Here is a 26,129-nt window from a genome sequence, read left to right on the forward strand (position 1 = left end):
AGACTAGTAAGGAGAGAGAAAAATATGTTCTTTTAGAAAAGGGATATTGTATGGATTGGTTTTTTGATGTATAATGATCCATATTCTCATCCAGATGCTGAACTAAATTTTCTATATACACTATCATGTTCACATATATCAAAAAGCAAGGTGTCTTCTCCTTTCTATTTAAAACAGGGAAAAAACTCATTAGATAACACATTAAACCTAATATGAACATATTTGTAGAAATCTCTACATGTACATGTATAGCTACAGTAAATGTTTATGTGGAAGTATGACAAATTAGACCAAAACCATATTACCCTTTTTTTAATGAGAAATATTCTGGGTTATTTCGATACTTTATATAAGTTATGGAAATTACACATGCCAGCCACCATAACAGAGCTCAACTATCTTTCTGTTGAATCAATAAGCCAAAAGATGTATTCCACTATAGAAGTATTTTTTATTAATAGCACTACAGCTCAATATGGCTGTCTCTGAAGAGGGACCCTGAACAGAGAAATCCCTGGGCAGTTATACCCTTACAATCTGAGCTCCTCACCCCTCACACAAAATTTAGGTCAATAATAATATTAGGGTCAAGGATTTTCCTGTTCTTCATTGGGTCCTTTCATAGGTGAGTAATTTCTTTCCTTATCTCTAGGCTGCAGCTTCCTCTGATGATTGTACCTTCCTTATCTTCAGTCTCGAACAATCTCTGGGGCCTTCTTTTGCTTGACTAGGTAAAAAGGTAACTAGGTAACTAGGTGAAAGTTCACAGCTTGCAACCTAAGGCATCAGCAAAGTGAACTACTAAAGCCAAGTAAGTTATGCAAAAAAAGTTCTATATAAGTAGTATACCAAATCACATGGCATATGTCAAAAGGCTTTCTCTTTCTTGCATACAAATATACAATTTGTTGATAGAAAGAAATATAGAAAGACTTCATATAATTTATCAGGTGATTAACACTGACTAACACACAACTAAAAATCTTTGGACTGAGATTAGCAGTTCAGTGATCTAAGGAAGAACTTTACTGTATTTGTAAGCCATTCTTTAGCTTGGGTAAATGAATTTTTGTACAAAATACAACATAGTTTCTGAATGTATCAGAAATTCTGAAATCCCTTGAAATTATGTATGATTTATATTACTTCAGTACGTTTTTCTTATGAAATTCTTCTGCTCAGTAAAAAACACATTAAATGAGGCATTGCTTGGTCTAAAATAACAATAAAAAAATCATAATTTACAAAACCAGCCATTTGTACTAATTAATCCACTAGGGAAAAGACCTCGTCTCCTACACATAAATAATACATATTTTAATGAAACTACAGGACACTGGAGAGAAGGAATTGCTTGTTTCTATGTTTTGAGCACTTAGACTTTTTATTGAATCTTGATGTTTAGTTTTAGAAAAGGGTATCTTATTCCAGCAATATATTTTCTTTTAATCTGCAAAGAGATCCAAAAAGTATAAAATTTCAACCTGGAGACAATTCCCATTAAATCCAAACAGAATCTGAAACATAATGGGATGTAAATGAATGCATAAAAACATAATACATGATGAAATGAAAATAAGAGAGCTAGAATACATCATCAGATATTTTCCTCACACTTTGCTGTGTATTCTTGACATCAGTGGAGTACAGCAGAACATAATTTTGTTTTATGACTAGTTTAGACATGAGCATAAAGACACAGGACATATTTAAATCAATGTCATTTAACAGAAAAGATTAAAATAATGTGAATTTATTAGGTAAGAATAGACAAGATCAGAATCTGTCTAGTTTGCATTTTGTTTTTGATTACTTTATTAGACCTTGAGTGACTTTCCTTATTAGACCTTCCTTTCCCAAACCTTCCCAAACCTTCCTTTCCCAAACCTTCCCTTCCCATGTCTTCCCTTTTCTGTATTTGTAGTTTGATATAAAGAGAAAATTCTCTTCTTTTAGGGAAAAAAAAAAAGCTATGGTCCAAGAGAAGGAAAATGAGTGACTTTCACACAAGTACTAGCTGCACACATTGCAGTCAATTTTGGCTGCAGAAGAGGTTCCCGAGTTGACCTGCTTTTATTCCACTGTGTGCTTTGAAGATTAATTAAGAACTTGCATTGGGTCTTAGCCACATGTAGGAACTCATTAGATCAAAAATTTGGTGATGATATGCAATGAGATTCTTTCTTATACAAAAAATTGCAAAATATTCTATCAGGCTTAAATCTAATGTTTATGCATATTAAGTTTTGTCTCTGCAAATATTTTCCCCTTCCCTTCCCAAACCTTCCCTTCCCAAACCTTCCCTTCCCAAACCTTCCCTTCCCAAACCTTCCCAAACCTTCCCTTCCAAAATCTTCCCTTCCCAAACCTTCCCAAACCTTCCCTAACCTTCCCAAACCTTCCCTAACCTTCCCAAACCTTCCCTTCCCAAACCTTCCCAAACCTTTCCAAACCTTCCCTTCCAAAATCTTCCCTTCCCAAACTTTCCCAAACCTTCCCTTCCCAAACCTTCCTTTCCCAAACCTTCCCTTACCAAACCTTTCCTTCCCAAACCTTCTCTTCTCTTTGCATTCCAAAATTTGGATATGAGAAAAAGAAAACTGCTAGGTTTAAATAAAAGCCTTGGGCTAACAGAGACTGGGGAAAAACCTCCATCTAGAGTCCAGACAAGGATCCATTGATGTCACAGGTTTGGAATGTCCTGCCCAAGCCCGAAGAAACCATGCCCTGATCTCATCAAACCTGTGCAGAAGATTTATTGTGTTTTATTTCTCCCTTTGTGTTCCCTAGATCCTGTGCATTCTGCAAACCTGAATACCTCTTTCCCCCATGTAATCCCCCTAAGATAAGATGGGTTTTCCCCTATGATGTGTGTGTAAGACCCTAAATTTGTTAAGCTGGTTTTTCCCTTATGTCATCCCCTGAAACCCTCTATTTTAATATTTGTAATAGTTACAACCCCCTGTTGAATATGTAGATCCTAAACCCTTTAAATATGAACTTGTGAGTCCAATAAAGCATTCCAGTTTTCTGACTCTGCTGGGATCATATTACCTTTTTTGACCTCCACACCCTTCCCTTCCTAAACCTTCCCTTCCCAAACCTTCCTTTCCCAAACCTTCCCTTCCCATGTCTTCCCTTTTCTGTATTTGTAGTTTGATATAAAGAGAAAATTCTCTTCTTTTAGGGAAAAAAAAAAACAAAGAAGTTATGGTCCAAGAAAAAGAATTTTCTATCAATATCTCTTTCCATACAAAACTCTAATTTTCCTCAAGAATGTTTTTCAGGAATGAGAGCAGTTTCAGAACTTGTGCTTGCAGTCAACCTTTTCAATAATTTCTTAAAGTGCCCAAAGCACAGTATTGACTATTCTATATCATTTATTCCAAGTTGCAGGACTCTAAATAAATAAATAAATAAATAAATAAATAAATAAATAAATAAATAATATTTAAAATAACCCACAGTATTTTTTTAAAGTCACTCACTGCAGCACATAAAAAAATGCAATATTTAGTCTGCAATCAAAGAGTAAACACACATTTTTTTATTGAGATTATATTTATTGGATAAAGTCTGGAAGATATACAGAATTTGTAAAGGCTATTTATACCACTGTCAATTTATCTTTGCAATAGAGCTAACTGATTTATCACAGTTATGTCAGCAATAATCTACTCCCAGATTTTCTAACACGGTCAGGACAGATGTACAGGCTGAGTAGATCTTTATAATAAGTAAAAGTATATATATTTTGTAGTCCCACTGATTAATGTTCTCAGATTCACATTCACAGCACCATTCTACATCTGAAAAATTCAAAATATAGTAAAATAGGTAAGATATTCGGCAGACTCTCATTTATTAACTAGTAAGTTTCTAAAGACTCACAGTTCTGGTCTTTTAATCCATTTTCATGTGCATTTCCATAAACTAAATTTTTCACATTATGGACAAGACAAGAAAAAGAAAATGAAGAAGAAGGAAATAAACAAACAAACAAAAATAAAAACAAAACAAAACAAAAACAAAACAAAAACCCCACATTCTTTAATTTTTTCACACAATACTGTCATTCTGTTATATCTAATGTTGCTTTCAGGATCTAATTTTGCAGCATTCAAGGACAGAATAGGCCATGAAATAAAGAACCTACTTTTACTCTCTTCAGTACACTCAAGGCATACAGCACATTTTTACACAGTGGCCAGTTCCAACACATACACTTGTTTCTGGCACACAGTGGCACAGTTCATGGTGGTACTACATGGTGCCCAGTAGACATTGAGAGACAAGTGCTTTGCACCAGCATGGATATTATTAATCATAAACACAGGTAACCTCTTGTGGACTAATGAGTGTAGAAACCTTTGCGAAAAAAAGCATGATTTTAGAGCTCAGTTACTGTTCTTTCTAACTTACTCGGCAAAATTATATTTATCGTTAATTTGACACATTTCTTAGATAGATTTGCCAAGTGAACCTCTTGCTAGACTGTTACCAACTGTTGACATTTGGGTAGATTTAAACAAACCAAAGGCATTTTCTTCACACATTTAGGACAGAATCATATTCAACCCTTGCACAAAGGAACAAATATAATTGATGAGCTGGACTTCTCTTTCTGCACTAGTCCATTCTACATATTTTGCACTTACTACTAAATGTGTTGTCACTACTTTTAAAGAGACTGATGATCCATTTGGAATTCAGAATGTGTAATATAAGCACAGAGTGATTTATATATAGGTATGAAGGTGACATATTATGCCCTGAGGCACAAGTGCCCAGCGAGATCGCTTAAAAAGGGGCAACCCATCTCTAAAGTTATCTAAGAGTGAACAGAGACCACTTTCCTTTTCTCAGATAAGATCTTTAATAATCTTCAACAATTTTTGAGAAGTAGACTAGACAAGGAAACCATGACAAATATAAAAATCATGTGAAGGTGACTTTGCAAACTGCATCAATCTTTCCTATACCACTAACTGCAAGAAACTTGATTTTTTGTCATTCCCTTTTCAGTGCTCTTTCTTTTTGTACCTTTTTTTTGAAAGCAGAGAAAGAGATGGTGAACAGTGCAACTTTGCTAAATTAAGTAAAAGAAAAAGCACTTCTATATTTACATTTGTTTTGTCATATACTCCATTTAAAATCTAAAAGTGCAAACCACTCACATTTTATGCTTCACATCACTGTCAACTTGAGTATAGATTTGTCTGTATTGATCTCCATGGCAATCAGGAATCATATTGAATATAGTCTGACTAAGTTAACAATTGACTTTACTGTCAATAGCAACAACATTATTGTCTGCATACAACATGATGTGTTACCATTTACTGCCTCAACTTGCCTGTTTTTGGAATTTCTTGACCGTTTTTGTCAAGGTTTCCATTACTGTATTAAATAAGATAGGTGAAAGGTAATCAATTGTTTATTGGTTTTTTACTAGGTGGAAAAAATTGAAATGGGTCTGAAGAAGTAGAAATTATGAAAATTATTAACCTTGCACTAACACTGCATGTATCCTACATACAATTGCATTATATACTTCCCTCCTTCCCCTCCTCCCCAGCCCAACATCTCCATGAACATGTGATAATCTAATAGAATTAATAATTTATATTATAAAATAAAAAAACTGTATGTGAAATGTAGGAATTATGGTTAACACTCCTACTGTAGCTCCCATCAAACCATAACGTGTGCATCCTAGTTTCTAATAAGACAACCTGCTCCATTTCTTGCTTTTACTGTAAGCACATTCAGTTAAATCCTTAGGTATCTAAGGATAAACTACAGAAATAGCATAAGGGGAATCCTGAGAAAAGAAAAGAAAAATGCATATTTTTACCTCCAGGGCTTAGTTCTTGAGGGGATATGTAGACATCTTTTGATGTTTATAGTTGAAGTGCTTTGTTTATCAAACATGGAAAATATGAAACCTTGTGGCAAGTGATTATTTACCTAAAGTTGCTTGTCATATTGTTGTGGTTTAAATCCAGTCAGCAACCAAGCCCACATAGCTGCTCATTCACTGCCCCACCATCAGGACAGGGAAGAGAATCAAAAGGATAAAAACTAGAAAAGTCATGGGTTGAGATACTGACAGTTTAATAGGGAAAGTAAAAGCTGTGCACACAAAGAAAACCAAGGTATTGATTCACTGCTTCCTACAGGCAGGCAGGTGTTCAGCCTCTCCAGCAGAGCAGGGCCCATCCCATGTAACGGTGTTTGGGAGGACAAACACCATCACTCTAAATGTCCCTTCCTCCTTCTTTCCCCAACTCTGTATACTAAGCATGATGTCATATGGTATGAAATGCCCCTTTGGTCAGTTTGGGTCACCTGTCTCACCTGTTTCCCCAGCCTCCTGGACAGTGTGTCAGTATGAAAAGCAGAAAAGGTTTTGGCTCTGTATAAGCCCTACTCAGCAATAACAAAAACATCTCTGTATTATCAACCCTGTGTTCAGCACAAATCCAAAACAGATATTAGCCACTGTGAAGAAAATTTACTCCAGCCAAAACCAGTATATATACATACAAAATAAAGGGTTAATAAAATTTTTTTGCAAAGATATTTAAATACCTTTAAATTTTACCTTTTGCTGTCCTTGAGGTGCCTGGAAGTGGTCTTATACTAGACCGTGTAAGAAAAAAATCTTTTAAAGACACTGAAACAAAAGTATTCATTAAAATTCTATAAAGGATTGTTCAAAATTTTATATCATAAGTTAATCATTGTACACTGGTGTGTACAATGCCTTTTTTTGGACACACAAAATTCTACTTGAGAAGTACTCTTTTGAAAAAACACCATTTGCATACATTCAAAAAGCAGTATAAAGCTACATTTGTTTATATTTTCATCTATGCCAATATAGATATAGTATTCAAATATTTTGAAAACATTCAAATATATGTGTGTGTATATATATGTATAGATATGCAGCTGTATATGTATATATATGTGAATATATATGTGTGTTTGTGTGTGTGTTTTTTATCTTGTTTTGATAAATTCTAAAAATTAATTATGCCCATCATATATGAAAATGATCAAGCTTTTTCCTTATTATGTAGTAAAAAAAAAAAAAAGTGAAAATGAGACAAAAACAATTTTCTTCTTTTTCCTGCCTTTCTGTCATTCACTGCTACCAGTAAATAGTAGAGAAACAATTATAGACCTGAGAGAGAGAAAAAAAGAATATGAGAAAATCAAGCTGCAAAGGCTGAACATGAGGAAAAACTTGTTTGCTGTTATGAAGATATACAGAAAAACAAAGACAGGAACTTGGACAAAATTGAAAAGCAGAAGGTTAAAGAAATAGTCAGGAATGGATGAATAAATAGCAATTTCAGAGAAAACCTCAGGGCAGCTGGATACAGACAGACATTTCAAATGAGATGGGTATTTTGAAAAATTAGGAAAGAGGAGAGTTTGAACTATTTTGCTTCATGAATGGATTTTCATAATTCATATTTTGCTGTTGGTTTTGAAGGAGGGCATTACTTGGTAAATGATGTAATACCTTGTAAGTTCATGAGATCAGTGTTGGCTGTCTCTGATCCTTGTAAGTAAATATGAATACCAGAAAACATTAGAAGTACATATTGTATTTCCCTGTTCTGCAGCTAGATGTTGGAAGACATTATTTTAATACTTTTCAGATTCTCAGTAGGTATTTTAAGGGTTTTTTTGACGTACAGATACTTTTATGACAGTGAACAACAGCACTTCCTTCATGCCCCTACTCCCTCTTTCTAGAAATAGGAGAGACCAAATAGTACTGCAGCTGTGTGCTGTTGTGGGGTCAGACTTTTGTCATAGCTGCCTTTAAATAAAGTTTGTCATTTCATAAGCAGCAGTTTGACTTCTGGCAGATAGCATGTTATTGCTTCTGTCTTCACCATCTGTTCTATAAAATATATATCTACATCCAAAGGGAATGTAAATAATCACTCTCCTTGAATAAAGAAATATTTCTACTTATTGCATATCTGCCTCAAAGGAAATAGCAAAGTTCCTGATGAAATTTAGTGAGGTAAAATATTACAAGGAATGAAATCAATCTAAAAATTACTATTATTCTTGTGTTTTCCTTTGAACATAACAAAATCCTTTTCAAAATCATCTTTTGAAGTACGTACTTTAAAAAGTTATTGAGAGACTAAGGGTATCCCTATTCTTTATATTCTTCAGTCAGTTTGGCTTAACATTGATCATCTTTTCTTGTAACTACCTGCTTTCAAGAAAAGCTTGATACGAAACTGAACAACCTGAGGAAGACTATTAGCCCTTAATGACTAATCGGATTTATTCCCAAGGAATGTTTTGTGATTGCTTTTGTTTTATTAATTATTAAAACCAGTGATAAGATTTAGAGTATTTTTTGATTTTCTTTTTACTTTCTTTTGTTCTAGTCAGGGTAGCAATGATATGATCTATCCAAGAAGTGTTTAGTCTCAGCTATTTGGATTCTTTAGACTGAACTCAGTTGCCCAAAGCTGTAAAATGCTTTTTTAGACCCTCCATAATATCACAGAATCATAGAACATGTAAGGGTGAAAAGTACCACTGGAGATCATCTAGTCCCACCTTGTCAAGCAGGGTTCCCTGGAGCATGTTACCCAAGATTTTGTCCAGATAACTTTTGAATATCTGCCGAGAAGAGACTCTACAACCTCTTTGGGCAACCTGTTTCAGTGCTCTGTCATCCTCACAATAAAGAAATTCTTCCTCGTGTTCTGTTGGAACTGTCTGTGTTCCAGTTTCTGCCCATTGCCTCTTGTGTATTGCTCAGGACCACTGAGAAGAGCCTGGCTCCATCTTCTTGACATTCTTCCTTCAGGTACTTGCATGCATTGACAAGATCCCCTCTCAATCTTCTCAAGGCTGAAGAGGGCCAACTCCCTCAGCCTTTCCTCATAAGAGATATGCTTGAATATCCTTATCATAGTCATAGCCCTCTTCTGGACCCACTCCAGGAGCTCCATGTCTCTTTCGTACTGAGGATCCCAGAGCTGTTCACAGCATTGCAGGTGAGGCCTTACCAGGGCTGAGTAGAACTACTTGCTGCAGTTCCTCCCAGGATATCATTGGCCTTCTTGACTACAAGGACACACTAGTGGCTTATGGATAGCTTGTTATCCACCAGAACTCCCAGGTCTTTCTCCACAGAACTACTTTCAAGTAGGTTGGCCCTCAGCCTGTACTGGTGCAGGAGGTTATCCTTCCCCAGGTTCCCTTATTGAATTTCAGATGTTTCCTCTCTGTGCATCTCTCCTGCCAGAGTCTTTCTGAAGATCTGCACAGTACTGTGGGGTATAGGCCACTCCTGCCAGCTTTGTGTCATCCACAAAGTTGAAGGTGTACTCTGTCCCTTTATCCAATAAGTTAAACAAGACTGGATCCAGTATTGACCCTTGGAGGGCACCACTAATTACAGCACTCCAACTAGAATCTATGTAGCCGATTACAACCCTCTGAGACCCACATTCAGCCAGTTCGCAATTCACCTTACAGTCCACTCTTCCAGCTTGCACTTCCTAAGTACTTAGCTTAAATTCCAGATGCCCTCCAGAATGGTATAGACATAAAGCCCTTAAGTCATATCATAGAATGGTTTGTGTTCAAAGCGACCTTAAAGACCATCTAGTTCCAAACCCCCTGCCACGGGCAGGGCTACCGTTCACTGGACTAGGTTGCTTAGAGCCCTATCCAACCCGGCCTTGAACACTTCCAGGGATAGGGTATCCACAAATTCTATGGGCAACCTGTTCAAGTGTCTCACCACCCTTACGGTAAAGAATTTCTTCCTAATATCTAGTCTAAACGTACCTTCTTTCACAGGAGAAGCTTCCAGCAGGTTCTCAGAGAAGCCCACCCATGAAGACTTCCCCATCTCTGCAAACTTTGCCACACAAACCCAATACAAGGTTAAAGTTTTCTCTCCTGAAATTCAGAGTTGTGTCCTTGCTTTTTGTACTGCTTCCTCCTTTTAGGATAATGAATTCCACCTTCTCATGGTCACTGCAGCCAAGGTTGCCCTCAGATTTAAATCCACAACTGATTCTTCCTCATTCAGGTTCAGGTAAGAACCTCCCCTTGTCATCTTCTTGATCAACTTTGTCAGGAAATTGTCATCAATGCAATCACAGATTGCTTGTGCACCGATACGTAGTCATTGTAGCAAATTTTGAGGTGGCAAAAATTCTCTATGAGGACCAGGACCAGTCATTGTTAGCTTTCTATTGTTTAAAGAAGGATTTATGTGCTTCTTTTTCCTAATAAGGAGCTGCATTGCACGTAAACTACAATGGCCATGTTGATTTGGACACTAATATTGACCCATAAGCTCTCAACTGACTCCTAATCTGTCCAAAGGCAGAGCTCCATGTGTTCCCAATTCTCGTGCAGAATGTACAACTCTCTCTACTCCATTACCAGATCTGATCTCCCCAAAGAACCTGTATCAATCCATTGTAATTCTCCAGAGATGTGAAACATGACCATATTTAGTTATTAAGCTTCTTCTAAATTAAAAATATTCTTTCCTTTATATGCCTTAAGCTTGATAATTTTTAGCAATTTTTGATTGAATTCTGATCAAGTGAGTGTATAAAATGTAAGTTTTGTCAAAACTAACTGCAAATTATGGTAGAAAAAAAGATGACAATTACTTAGAATTCTATCACTTTTGAGGTTTTTTGGTTTACTTGGAAGTATCTCACCACCCCAAAGGACTCAATTCAGTAATCCCAATGCCCATACAAAAAGTGGTAGACATGAACCCGATACATTTGCACCTCTTTGAAGAATCAACAATGTATATTCCTTGTTTCTTGCTTCTCGACTCATGTTCACACAGGTGAATATTCAAACTTTAGAAATGAAACACAGGAGGGAAGCCTATAGTTATGTGTCTTAGATTTCTAACCTATATTGCTGAAAGTATTTTACTTTTCTACTTGTGACTATGTACTTCTTAGAACCACAATGTATTTCCTGGTAATAATAACAATATAACTACTCACTCAGCAACCAAACATTTGTAATTCTTTTGAAAGAGTAACATTCATTCAAATGAATAGAAGACCTGAAGAAAAAGTCAAACTATACAACATCACCATTTGAATCCTAAATAAATACATGAATCCTAAAATAAAAATTTTATCTTTAGTAGCAAAGGAAACATGGTAATATTATTTATGATAGTTAAACAAGCAATTAACTTGACTCAGGATAGTTGTATTCAATATATAAAAAGATTTTTGTGCAGTCTGTTATGAATCACTGCCATGGAAAATTTCAAGCCTAAGAAAATATTCTAGTAGATTAGAGAAACAGCAAATATTGCAGTTTTCAAATACCATCCTGAAAGTTTTACATGCTCTGAATTTGGAACATAAAATCTTACCTGAAGAATTGAAATCTATTTTATAAAAATAGCAATTTAATAAAGCTACTGCTGAGAATAGTTTTTTTATAATAATGTGAGATTTATATAAACTGCTAAATTAATTTCAAAGACTATGGTTAATTTTCTGAATGTACTGGAATACATAGAGTATTTGACAAGGGGAATCTAATTAAGATGAAATATCATTTGAATACTGTTTTAATCTTACTTATCTCAATCAGGTATGTATTAACACATCCTTTCATTTACATTTCAGGCATTGATTTCATATGCAGTTTCTCACAATGAATGATGACACTGAGAGTAAGAGAGTGTAGCTTTGCTGCATTCTTACCTATTGTCATATTCACAATCAGCAAAAACTTGGTTTTTTGCATACAGTGAGAACAGAGGTATAAAATATCTTCACAACAGTTTCTTCTCAACAATTCAAAAACCTGTTTTCTTGTTCCTTTCTTGTTAAAAATCAGTAACATTTTTCTATCAGTCTCTCTAATGTTGTAGTGTTTAGTGTTGATTAAGTAACTTCAGAATTTTAGAGTTAACGATAATTTTATTAGTTTTATAGAGATTCATATTTTTCTTTTAGGACAAGTATAGCTAGAAAAAATATTAGAAAATTTTCTAGAGCTGATTTCAGTGAAAAAAATGCTAAAGTCAGAATGAGTGTACTAAAAGTAAATATTTAAATAAATATGTTTTGGAATATGCATGATCTTTTAATTAGTAGTGGAAGTTCACAGGCTATTTATTCACCTGACAGTACATAGTGTCAGGATTTGTCTTGTGTGGATCTGATTTTAATTTCTTTTAGCAGCTCACATTCCACCACAAAGAATTCTGTTCTTTGTTGTCTTCTTGTTACCTGAGCCCCACTCAGTTCAACTCAAGTAAGACTAGCACAGGTGAATTTGGGACAAAAAGAGCATTGAGAGTGTGAGTATAGCACAATGGGAGAGTTAGATGCTAGGAAGTTTGTGTTTAAAAATTTTGATGGTTTTAGTAGTGGTGTGTTTCTATTAAAACTAGAAAAATTCAGGTATGAATGGAAGTAACATTGTAACTAAACTAGTGAGTTCATTGTAGGTTTGATTCCTACAGTATTAGTTGGACTAACAATAAAATTTTATTGCTTCCTTATGCCCCAACATTATTCTGAGTATAATTTCAGACTAATCCAAAATGGGGACGGGGAAGGAGTCAATTACCACAGAATCATAGAGTCATGGAATATCCTTAGTTGGAAGGTACCCACAAGCACCACTGAGTCCAACACCCTGCACAGGACAACCACAAAAATCACACCATATTTCTGAGAGTATTGTTTTTTGAATTCTGACACATTTGGTGCCATGGCCACTTCCCTCAGGAGCCTATTCCAGCACTTGACGACCCTCTGGGTGAAGAAACTTTTCCCAATGTTCAACCTGAACTTCTACTGACACAGAGTTTTTGAAGGGTAAATGGACTTGGAATTCCAAAAGTTACTTTCTTTGGCAGACATCTTTAGCCATGCTTCTATTTCAGGAGAAGGTAAGGGGGGAGAGCAAAAATGTTTGTTGGCAACAGTAGCTTGTCTGTTTGTGTCAGGGGAAATTCAAAGAATAATTTGTGCAGATGCTTGTTTAAGAGGGAAAAAACCGCAGCCAACTCAACTTCCTGTATTCCCTGTCTATTGCAAACATGACTGCATAGTTTCTTCCCTGCTTTTCCTGTAAGGCTCTCTTAGGCTTCAAGCTGTTCAACCTACTGAGTTCTCTTTACTCCAAAACATGCTTATATAGGTGGGTGTGTCTTGGTTCAGTCAGAGTCAAACAGTGAGGGAGAAGATGTTGGAGTTTCCTTCTTTCATACATATACATATATATATGTCAATATATACTAGCCCCTGAGTGTTAGAGAAAGAACAAGGGATGCTTTGTGAATAGATATATGGGTTAGGTAACCAACCTTGTGTAAGTTATCTGATGTGGACAAAGGTTTGGAGAAAAATGTAGCAAATAATGCAAAGGGAGTTAGCTAGCCCTTGCTATATTTTTTTTCTACTCTGTTTGCTAATGAGGTGTAAAAGTTATTGATTAATGAAATGAGTCAGTCAGAACCTTATGAAAATTGTGCTTTTCCAGACTGTGTGTGATTAAAATGCTTCAATGAGAGCAAACAAAAAAATCCCCAACCCAAACCAAACTAAAAACCCCCCAAAACAAACAAAGAAACAAAACTCTACCTTCTTTTAGTTTAAAAGCATTATGACTGTCCTACGGCAGCAGGCACTACTAAAGAGTCTATCCCCATCTTTTTTATAAGTTCCCTATAAGTATTGGAGGACCTCAATAATGTAACTCAACCCTATTCGAGTTCCTGTATTTGATTCCCAGGACTTCCTGAACCTTCTCTCTGCACACTGCTTATTCCATTCCTTTGGTACAGAATTAGAATTCTGCTCTGAAACTAAGAACCATATATGATATGGGACGCATTTTCTAACAATGAAATTTCTATGTTATTTGCTGTATCAGCAAAGTCTAACACGCAACTCATAAGATTTCAGTGTTTTGGAGAGGGGTTAATGAATGAACTGGAATGTAAGTAGTAAAAAAATTAATTTATATTCTACTAAGTCAAATTAACTTTCTTAGAAGACAAAAAAAGATGATTCTGGGGTATTTCTAGTGTGATATTAGGGGAAGGAAGTTTTCGCAAGTTAAGTCAAAACAAACCAGCGACAACAAAAATACTCAAGATGGTATTTAATTTTTATACTCAAAGGGCTTCCTACCTATTCCATTTCTATTGCATTTTAATTAGTTCCTAATATCCAAGCATCCTTCCTTTAGGTCAGTGACTTAACTTTCCTTAAAGTGATATTCATTAGGCTAAGGTCTTAGAGAAATATAGTTATATTAAAAGTCTGTAAGTTTGAAAGGAAATGTTTTTACAAGGTTTTAGAGAATTAAGTATGCTGGTTTTGTCTGTGATAAAGTTAATTTCGTTCATAGTAGTTGGTGTGGAAATATGATTTGGATTTGTGCCAGAAACTGTGCGCGACTCAGATATGCCTTCACTATTGCCGAGCAGTGCTTACACAGAGTTAAGATCTCCTCTGCCTCCCACCTTATCCCACCAGTGAGGAGGCTGGGGGTGCACAAGAAGTTGGGAGCGGACGCAGCTGGGACAGCTGATCCCAACTGATCTAAGGATATACGAGGCTACCTGGTGTCATGCTGAGCATATAAAGCTGGGGGAAGAGGAAAGGGGGGTGCAACATTCAGTGTGATTGTGTTTGTTTTCCCAAGTCACCACTACATATGATGGAGCCTTGTTTTCCTAGGGATGACTGAACACCTTCCTGTCATTGGGAAGTGGGAGATAAATTCCTTGGTTTGCTTTCCTTTGTACATGCAACTTTTGCTTTACCTGTTAAACTGCCTTTCTCTCAAACAAGTTTTCTCACTTTTACCCTTCCGATTCTCTTCCCCATCTCACCAGGTGAAAGTGAGTGAGAGGTGCTGTGGGCCTTAGTTGACAGCTGGGGTTAAACCATGACATTAAGTGACACATTTTGCATCATGGACTTAAAAGTAAGCTTGGATTATTTCTTTACTTTTCGTATGTGTAAGGTGACAGTGCTTTAGAATTAACTTAGCTGTCCCAGAGCACAATGGTGTTATCAAGCTCCTGAAAATAATAGAGATTCTTCTCTCTCTAAATGATCCTGGCAGATTGGTCCAGGTCTGATTTGATCCCACAAGCTCTCCGAGGGCATGATGGTGTTAGTTTATGTTTGGTTGGTTTTTTGGGGTTTTTTACTATTCTTTAAGTATAAATAATGTATAACAAAAAATTGTTCTTGATTGCAGTTTTGTATTTTGTTGTCAAGGTTATATGCTATAAACAGAACAAACTAATGTGAAAGATGTGCACGGTCTCAAAGCTTACGGAAATAGTGATGGAAACCTTGGAAAACTTGATGAGGTCAGATTTACAGGTGACACCAAGCTGCAGGGACCTCTTGCTACAAAACAGGTGACAAGCAAAACAGTTGATAAATGCCTATTTCCAATTCTGAAAGTAGTCTTTGAAGAAAATGTATCATATATCAATTTTTTAATTGAACCTAAGAAGCAGTTTATGTATTTTCTACAATCTAGGGAAAACTCTTTAGTAAAACATAAGTATTTTTAAAAGTATAAAAGAATACAAAGACAAAAAAATCCATTATAAAAAGAATAACAAACCCAAAAAGAAATATAATATGACTTGAATTTTTTTATATTTGTTTTTCAGTCTACATTCCCTTGTAGTTTTTTAGTCCTTCATGGTAGGGGTCTCCTTTTTTTTATTTTTTTTTTTTCATTTTTCATTTTCTTTTATTTTATTGTTGTTCACTAGGGCAAAAAAGCCACTGAAGTAAAAGAGCTATTGACATCTTTTGGAACTCATATTATTTTCTCTATCTCCAGTTTAGAAATAAGAAAGCATTACAGAATTTTAAAAAGGTTGGAATCATAAATGATTGAGAAATAGAAATCAAAAGTTTTGCTTTATTCTTAATTCTTACAGTGTGCATAACTTCAGTACAGCTGGATAAAATATAGGACTAGAAAAGTTAGACATATAAAGACTCAACTTTCTAATATTGTGCTCACAGGTACACCAGATAGGTTGGTTAATTACAAAATTTAATTATAGTCTCCATTTTACATTTTATTCCTTGAGACTTAAGTGACATTCCATGAGCTCATCCATCATGTCATTCTTGCTCATCCTCCTTCCTGGGTTTTGTATATGAGATGAAATATCACTTAAAAAGATAAAAAAGGAAATTAAAAAACCTTTGACTAGATACATTTTATGCATAAGTAGAAAAACTGAGCAAATAGGACAGTGACAAACATCAGAAAAGAGTACAAGATAAACAAGAAAACTGAAATGATTTTCGCAATTGATCTAGGGAGTCATTTATGCAAGGCAAAACCCTCTGAATAATGATGATAATAACTGAAAAAGTTTAGTTGCAGAAGGTGCAGAATCTCCACAAAATATCATGATAAGAATTCATAAATATTAAGATAACATCACCTTACAATTAAAAGGATAGCTAGAAATTTTTTTCATTTTTTACTTGAAACATAATTTATAAATAGTCGAAGTAATAGCTGAAGAACAAACAGATATTGTCATGTAGAAGTAAAACTGAATAAGAGAAAGACTAAAAGATTAGAATATTTGCTATAGAATCATTACTGTCTAAATGGTGAAACTTTTTAATTCTAATTTGAATCATTCCCATGCCTATAGAAGCTTGTGTTCATAGTGGTAAAAGTAAATAGTCTGAACTTTATCCTTCAATCTAGTGGGGTAATGAAGACAGATAGATTGCAGGAAATTAATTCCTGGAGATATTAAAAACAAGATCTTAAGCATCTTGAAAAATATCACAAAGTTGATGCTTCTTGAGTGGATAGTTGAAACAGATTACTTCCTGAGGTTCCTTCCAACATTAATTATTATATGTCTACGATAACTCACACAACTATTTTATATATATGTGTAATTTAATAAAAATGTAATGAATATGTTTAAAATATTGAGAAACTCCAAATATACATGCTCCCATTGTGCTTTAAGTCTTTTTAGGGCTCTATTTAAAATGTCATTTGTGACAGTGCAAAGACTTTCAGCATTTATTTACAGCTTTATGTATGACAGTATTTCTAGACTGCAGAATTAACACCAAACCTTATGGTACAGTATTGCACAAAGCAGCAATGCTAGCTTATGTCCTAGAAACTAGCTTATGTAGTGTTATGCCCAGAAAAATTGATCTGCACTGCTTTGCTGTATCTATCCTGTTTCTGGCTGTAGAATTTGTTCAGATCACAGCTAGTTCAGTGCATGGCACTGTTTCATGAAAGGTAGACATACCTCCTATATATGTGAACCTTTTTTGCTCAGGAAACAAGACAACCTTAAACAGCTTTGAATTCTTAATGACAATATGAATTTACATTTAATTTAATTACAATAAGTAAAGTAATACAGCAGACATTACAATTGCTCTTAATATAATAAAATGGATGATTGAAAGTCTTGCCATTGAATTTACTAGAATTGTGCTTCAATAAAAGTTGAAATTAATAATGAAGAACAGGGGATGGGAGGGAGGAAGAAATGGAACACCTATGCAAAGAAGGCTCTAATTTTCTTTAAACTATTTTTAAATTGTATTTTTTATTTGAATTGTATTTTGGCTTGACAGTATCTTGACTCACTTCCTCTTTATGTATGAGAAAAAAATCTCATCTGAAAATTGATAATGATTACCTAACTTTTAATTCACCCCTCTCACACAAACCAAAATTGAATCCTTAAACAGCTCAGCAACACAGTAGAGTTTTTGAACACTGTTTTGATATTTTCTAGGAGGTCTCACTTCATAGATTTTAGTTTCCTTCTCTTTACCAGATTTCTCTATTGGACTGTAACTGTAAAAATGCAGCGTAATAATATAAGACATGCCCTCTCTTCTAAAATTCTCTACAGGTATGGAATGGAGATACAAAACACCCTAGAAAATTAAAATATATATCTGAGTAGGAGTTCACAGAAGCATTTCTATTTTAAATAGTTACTTTTAAATGAAAACTTTTCTCTACAATTTTGAAGTGAATCCAAAAAGAGGAAAAAGGGTAAAAAAATGGCGAATCAAATGACAAGCACCTGAAATTTTTCACTGTATTACCATAAAAGAATCTCCAATCACCATTTACCATTAGTGGTTGTTTCTGCTAGTCCCAAAGTAATAATCTTACTGTTTTTAAAAATTAAGTAATAAACTCTGAAAACAATATAAAGGGTATCAGTCTTTATACTGTTTATCCTACTTAATTGTTAATGTGATAGCATCTTGGAATGCAAAAATTTCTTTAAGCAAAAAAAAAAATGTACTCAATTTTTTTTCTTCTAATTTGGTATTACAAGTATTTGGAGTTTAACCTTAGACTCAAAAGGGTAATATTATACAGTATGCTTTCCTAAACCCTACAGTGTAGTATATTGCCCTATACCTGCTAATACATTCTCTCTAGCTGTACTGTTCAGTATCTCTTTTCTGACAAGCAGGATGCAGAGCTTATTTGCATCAGAAGTGGTAGACCATATGTATGCTTTAGTTTTATTACAATAACAATACAAATTAATATTGTTCACTTAAATTTACATTATATTCATTGTAGAACTATATAAAGCGTTTATTATAAAATCTTTATTTGAACATTGCTGTATTGTGAGCAATTATCTTTTTCTTTGATTATATAATTCTTATGGTGACATTTAAAGCAAAGCTCAATACTTGGAAAAAAGAGCACACCTTTTAAAAATCTTACACTGCTTTGTTTTTCCTTTCTTCAAGGGATGCACAAGTTTTTCATTATACTGGGACTGTGTATAAATTGTTACATAATATAAAATTTGTCAAGCAGCACAAGATAAAACTTAAGCATTTGAAATCATATCACAGTAATTCAGCATAATTTACACTCTTTTTCAAAAACCTCCCTCCGTGATAATTTCCATCAGCCCAACACCTAAGCCTAAGTAAACACAGGATACTTTACTACATGGTTAATGCCTAGGGTAGATTATAGTAGGTGAGTCAATCCTTTGTGCATATCTTCAACCTGATTTGTTTGAGTCTCCTCTCTGCCAGTGTACCAATGGGCCAGTGGGTGGGAAGTATCTTGTATCCATTATGCCAAATTTTCTTCTCTCAGACAGTGTCAACTGCATCCTTACTGTCAGCCTGAAAATGTCATTCATTATCAAATTCCCATTCTTGGGAGATCACCATTTGAAAACAGTTCATCAAACCTCTTCCCTAAACCTCGTGCACTGGCACAAACAACCCTTGGGGGGTGGGGGGAAAATTAGTATCTGAAAAATGTCCTAACATACTGCCGAATTCAGATGACTCAGAAAAAGTCAAAAGTTGTTTGGTATTTCCTTAAACTCCTGACACAAGTACAGAAGAAACTAAATAAAATCATACCTATCTTTCTACTGTTACAAAAAATCCAAATCTACCTGAAAAACGCTAAGCCCTAGAAGGGCTACTCTTAGGGAAACTATGGGTTCTTTTCCTGATACCTTGGCTGGCACAAAGAAACAGTCACCTATTTAAAAAATTTTCTGAAACACTTGGTGGTCATTCTGGTAATGGATTAGAACACCACTCTTTGTACTCTTCAAAATGACTAGTATGTACATGATGCCTGATAGGATTTTGAATAGAATGAGTAAAAGATGATACTTAGGACTTTAAATCAAAGTCTGATAGAGTCAATGACAGGTATATATGCATTCCTAATTAAATAATGCATTCTGTGATTTATTTCACTTATATAAACTATGGATCACCTTGTGTTTTCTTGAATGCTCAGTTTCTATTTTATTTTATATTTGTCTAATACATTTCTTAAAATATATTACATTTTCCCCAAAATAGAATTAAAGAACAAGACGATAAGTAAGCAGTGACCAAAAAAAAAAAAAAACAAACAAAAACATTCTTTACCAATCTACATTTGTGAAACTGAAGACATTTTTGTGAATTTCATTTCCATTTGTCTCATTTTGTATTCATTCAATCTTTTGGATTTGTTGCATACTTTCAGAATTACAGTTTAACTTATTTAGTGCCATCTCCAGTTATGGTTGACTTACAGATCCGAGGGATAGGGAAACAAAAAATATTACTGCTGTCACACAGCAAAACACAAGAATAATGTAAAATATAAAGAAAATGTCATTTAAATGCAATGTTTTGAAAGGAAAGAAGGTGATTGATAGCAGTTCTAAACTCTACAAGGCAGGCAAAGAGTTGGGAATTTACCAGCAGTTCTACAATTAATTAGCATACAAATATCAGTATTTCCCTATGTGGAACATGTGGTATAGATTGATGCATACATTTTATAAATCACAAAAGATAGTTCAAAGTCTTCTTTACGTATGGTCCTGGGCTGTCTGTGCATTTAACATAATGCAACTTTCTAATTAAATACACTAACTAAAATTTTGTGAAATATCAATAGTACAACATGTATTTTCCATATGAGATTATTAGTGTATTTATTTTTTAATGTATTAAAATGGATTGAAGATGCTCAGAAACAAGGAGGATTAACACCCTTGGAAGTGTGTACATATATTAATGAGGTTATCAGTTACCATCTATATACATAAAAACTACTCAAAATAACATTATTTACTGAGCAGAAATATTATTTTGAACGGCTTTCCTTCTGTGCAGCACTGCTGATTAATGCTGGTGTTTGCATATAGATCTGAACTTTCCATTATGACGTGCATCCTTGATAAGAATCACATACTGATTCTGGTTTTTAATTATTCCTTAGTGTTTGGGTTTTATTTTTAAGATTTAAAATCAAAAAAACTGGAAAAGAACAACAACAAAACAAGCAAACAAAACCAACACAAACCCCCCAAAATGAGGGATTTTTTTTAAAGAAGGGTACATCTGAAGTTTAAGATATCTCTGCATATAAATTTGTCACAGTTTAATGAAAAGTATAATGTTTAATTGTAGGAGGCAGAGGACCTTAGCATGTCTATATATAGGGTCAGACCAAAGGTGGGTCTTATTCAATATCTTGCTTTCGAGGGTAGCTGTATACAAAGGTATGGAGAACATGAAGAGAAAAGCAATTCCTCAAGATACATCTGCTAATATCCTTCCGACCTTCAGCTATATTCCAAGATTTAGGGGAGGTGAACCCAAGTGGACTGTAACTATTTGTGATATTGTTTTCATAGAAGCATAGAATCATTAGGTTTGGAAAAGAACTTGCACAGCTTTACACAGGACAACTACTTCCTGTGAACTACCACCTTCTCTTTTGGATCTGACTCCTAGCTCTTGCACTAGAAGACAAAGTGAACAGTCCATCCCTGCCAACCTTCTCCATGACAATTATGAAAACATATTCCACACTTGCCCGAGCCATCTCACTTCTGAAATGGAGACCCCTTGCTTATGTAGTCATTCCTTCCACAGAAAAAAATTCACATAGGCTAGATAAAGAGAGGTGATCCCTGAGTTGTCACTCAGAAGCTATCACTTCTTGCTGTCACCAAGGGACTGATAGCCATGGGGGACTTCAATGCAGTCCTGGGACATTCACAACGTGGGGTGAGGTCTCAGGGACAGGGATGATCAGGCCTGTCAATGCCTTCAGGGCACTGACACTTCCAAAAGGTCTATTGCACGATGGCCTCAGTTCCAGAAATCTTAATGTATATGAAATAGTTTTGGAAACCACGAGATGACAGAGTAGTCAGAAAGAGAGAATGCTACGAAATGATGAACATGTGACCATCTGAATCCTATGACTTGGGACCTTTCTCATATATTGAATTCCACTAAAATACTGATTAGCAGATAACCATGACTTTTAAGTGTATAGTTAACAAATGATTAATTCAGGCATCAGGTCTTAATGTTTTTTTTCTGCCATACATATATACTGTTTAATGACGATAATGATAATGATGATAATTATACTGACTGTAACATTGCTAGAAGCTGGAATAAACAGTCTTTTCAAAGAGTTAAAAAGATATAATGAGAGATCTTAATTAAATACTTCTACAGTTTTCTCAAATCTACTGTAAATACCTTCTGGGTTTTTTAGGAACAGTGATGGCTTGTTTTTCTTTCTATTTAACAAGTTTTCATTTGTGCTATGCATCTTTCTCTAATTTGCTCAAGTTAAGGTCACCTGTGTTGACCTTTGTGTCTTTTATATGAGGCTTCTCAAGAAGGATGAAAGCATCATTTAATTTTTAAGCTTCTGCTTTACAGTATAAATACTGTATTTTGTTAACCAAGCATAACAAAACAAAACACTGTGAATTGCAGAGCAATTCAAAATACTTTGTGTTTGCCTTGTTGTGATCAGCTTATTCTAGCTCAATGATAACCTCCCAGAGAAAGGGGAACTTTCCTTCTCCTTAAATGCAACCCATCATCTTCACATATGTGTACGTGCATGTCCATGTTTGGGAAAAGACATCTGAAGGGTCAGAGGGAAAAAACTGTAAATTAAAGAGATTGCCATGCAGCTTTGAAGACCTTCAAAAGAACAGAATCTGTCTACCATCAGAAAACAGATCAAAGACAAACCTAACAGATAACAAAAGAAACTTTCCTACAAACCAAGGAAGGGAACTCTGTGAAGTTCATATGAGTTTGTGTAAGTGTAAGTGCATGAGAAAAAAGAGGGAGAGAGGGAAGGTGGGAGGGAGGGAGGGAAATATTCTAAAAAATATTTTAGGAGTATAAAATATAGTCAAATTATCTGTAGTGTGTTCCTTTTGTTAGTGACATAATCTACAGCTCCTTTTGAAATCAACGCAGATGAAAAGTAGTTGATGTATAGAGCAAAAATCTTATTATGGTGCATATAATCATCACACTGTACACATCTCAAGGTGTTTTATTTCAGAGTAACTTCAGTTTGGTCATATGGACTGAATGCACATTTGCAGCTGAAGATCAGTTTTTATTTTTTGCTCTTTTTATTCCTGTACAAAGCAGAAAGCTCTGTGAGTAATCTTTGTCCCTGTGGGTCCATTTGATCATCAGTTGAGGACACATGTTATTATTTGTATGCTATATAAACTGCTTTGGGACTGATACATGAAGAGCATTATCAAGGTCTAAAGATATTTGCAAGTGACAGTGTATCTCTGCAATTTTTGTCTCAGAAGTTCAATATTTATTTATATATATATACATATATGTGTGCATGTGTGTGTAAATAATACTTTGGGGCATATAATCCATGTAGTTGATCATCTGCATTCCCTTCCTCTGGCTGGGATAGAGGTAATTGTCTTCATACCAGCCTGTTTGGTGCTGTGCTTTAGATTTGTGACTGAAACAATGTTCTAGCTATTGCTAGTGCTTGCACAGTATCAAGGCCTTCTTTGTTTCTCAGCCTGCTCTACCCTGAGCAAGTAGAATAGGGACAGACAAAAATTTGGGAGGGGACATAGATAGGAGAGCTGACCCAAATGGATCAAAAGGATGCTCTATACTATATGACATTATGCTCAGCAATAAAATTGGGGTATAATTTCTCTGAAGGAATCAGTTCAAAGATTGTCTGAGCATTGGTCTGTTTTGCAGGAGGTGGTGAGTCGTTACCTTTGCATCACTTGCTTGTTTATGAGGGGCTGTGAAGTGTGGAGGGTTTTTTGTTTAGTTGGTTGGGTTTTTGTTTGATTGGTTGGGTTTTTTCCCTTCAGTTATTAAAATGAGGTTTTTCTGACTCACAAGGTTTTGTTATTTTGCTCTTCTGAATCTTTCCTCCATTCCTCTGTGGGGGAAGAGCAAGCAACTGGTGGATACTTAGTTGCTGGTTGGGGTCTGTCCAGTACACCTCAAAATTCCCAGTTTAACAAGTCATAGCACAGCCAACATGGAAAGAAGTAAATTTATGAAAGGAAGTAATGGAACTAGGGAACCTTTTACCAAGATTTAGAACACTCATTACAATTCACATAGAAGTAGGAGTTTTAGAACACAGAAAATGGCATGTGTGCATAATAAAATGTTTTTTTTATTTTTCCCTCATTAAGTTCCAGGTTTAGATATTTAAATTTATTTATTTATTTATTTTTACCTGTAATGTAGTGAACTAATTGTGTTTTTCTTCACTGTCAGAAATTGTATTTCTGGAAAAGGGGAACAGACACCATTATTCTTTGCTACTGCAGACATTCAGATAAGGCATTTTTTCCAGATTAAAAGGGAACATTACAAAACTTTAAATTATCAACCATTATCAGGACTGTTTGTTCTGTCAGGAGTCCTCCTCCCTGCAGAGTATTTTCACAAAGTTTTTTCAGTGAATGTGCACAAAATACTACTTGAGGTCTAAGAGGTTCAGTTTCTATGAAGACTACTGTTACGGTAGAAAAAAGATGACAGATAAAATTTCAGCATGATTTTCTATTCATTGTAATTTCTGAGATTCAATTTATTCTTACTACATCATTCTATCTACAAATGTTTAGTTTGTGAGAAATGTAGATTTAAACACAGTATGTCTGATTTTGAAAATAAATGGTATTGATCTATAAGCTAATGACATATGGTAGTTCTGGGTTTATAGAATTTAAGGGAGTTGTTCTGAAATAATATAATAAGTAATTAAGAAAATTAGAATAACTATGTGCACATTGTTCAGCATTTCTTGGATTGGATTAGATTTCATCAAATGAAATACTAATACTGAAAGCAAACAATAAATGATAATACATATGTTTATATACAGTTTAAACAGATGGTATTTTCAGAGAAATATTGAAAATTAAACTGCCTGGTTTCTCATAGGATGATATGGTTTGATCTGTAGGAATGAAATGAAAAACTCATTAAAGAGAGTTTAAAAGAGAATTAGAGCTAGTATCAACTTTTGATTTCAGCATGAGCAAACATTAAAAAACTTTTTCAGAGATTTTCTTTTCTACTGATAAAATAAACCTTATGTTGTCAAACTTAGTGTATACTTTTGAAATAAACAGTTGTAGAGATACAGCACATTTTTTTCAGGCACACTGTTCATTTTTATTTATTTGTTTGCTTTTCCCCCATAAATTAATTCTCCATAGAGTGGAAAAAAATGCAAAACTTGAATTACTTTTTCTTCAGTATGAAGTTTAACAATGACAAGTACAAAGTCCTACCTCTGGGTCAAAATAAGCCAAATAAGCTGAAGAGCTCAGTACGGGATAAGATCTGTGTCTGAGGAGCAGTCATACTGAAAGGGACCTGGAGGTCCTGGCAGAAAACAAGCTGAACATGAGTCAGCACTGCAAAAAAGGTAAATTTGGATCCTGGTCTGCATCTGCAGGGGCATTTCTAGTGGAGATAGAGGCATTGGAAGTAGGGAGTTGGAACTAGACGATCTTGAAAGACTCGTCCAACCCAAGCCATTCTGTGATTATCATCCTAATCGGTTCATCTTTTTTCAGATCACACCTGAAGTACTGTGCTCAGTTCTGATCCCCATAAAAGAAGAAAGGTATGTACAGAGTGCCAAAGACCAGGAAGATGATCAAAGTACTGGAGAAGCTGCCTATATGGAAAGAAGTTAGGTCTCTTCTCCCTGAAGAAGAGAAGATTCAGAAGAGACTTCATAAAATATTCCAGTAAAGGTGGCTACACAGGCTCTCTCTTCACAAAGAGTCACATGACTTGGTCGCTCATTCGGGTGTATAGCTGATAGAATCTCATGTGCAAACTCATGTCCTCCCCCACAAACAGATTTCTTTTAATATACATCTACTTCAACTTAATCAGATTTCAAACATACAATATCAGGAATTATCTTTATGTTCTTCCACTTTTCTGACAAAATTTGTCTTGTGTTTATACTTGTTAATTGAGTCTCATGACAAATTTATAATTATTTTGAATCTTTGCAATGAAACACATGTTGGTATGGATTGATCAAGTCTTGAACATTTAAGACGCCAGATAAGCTGGAAATCAATCTGCTGAAATAAACATTGATTTATTAGTGTAGTGTGTTGAAAGTAATTTTTTTCCATACTAAGTTTTCTCAAATATTTATGAATCCCTTGTCTTTTCTTGTGATTCAAATTTCAC

The 26,129-nt window shown here is 34.8% G+C and overlaps 1 long non-coding RNA gene across 1 annotated transcript; it reads left to right on the plus strand.

Annotated features, from left to right (window-relative positions):
* Window positions 1-8,811: 8,811 nt before the first annotated feature.
* Window positions 8,812-25,664, plus strand: LOC108639426. Its single transcript, XR_001920464.1, has 3 exons — window positions 8,812-8,857; window positions 8,966-9,047; window positions 25,493-25,664. It is a non-coding gene; the product is annotated as an uncharacterized LOC108639426 (long non-coding RNA).
* The last annotated feature ends 465 nt before the right edge of the window (window positions 25,665-26,129 follow it).

This window comes from Manacus vitellinus, unplaced genomic scaffold (genome assembly GCF_001715985.3).
Source record: "Manacus vitellinus isolate BGI_N305 unplaced genomic scaffold, ASM171598v3 scaffold_2_pilon, whole genome shotgun sequence".
In the NCBI taxonomy this organism is placed as follows: Eukaryota; Metazoa; Chordata; class Aves; order Passeriformes; family Pipridae; genus Manacus; species Manacus vitellinus.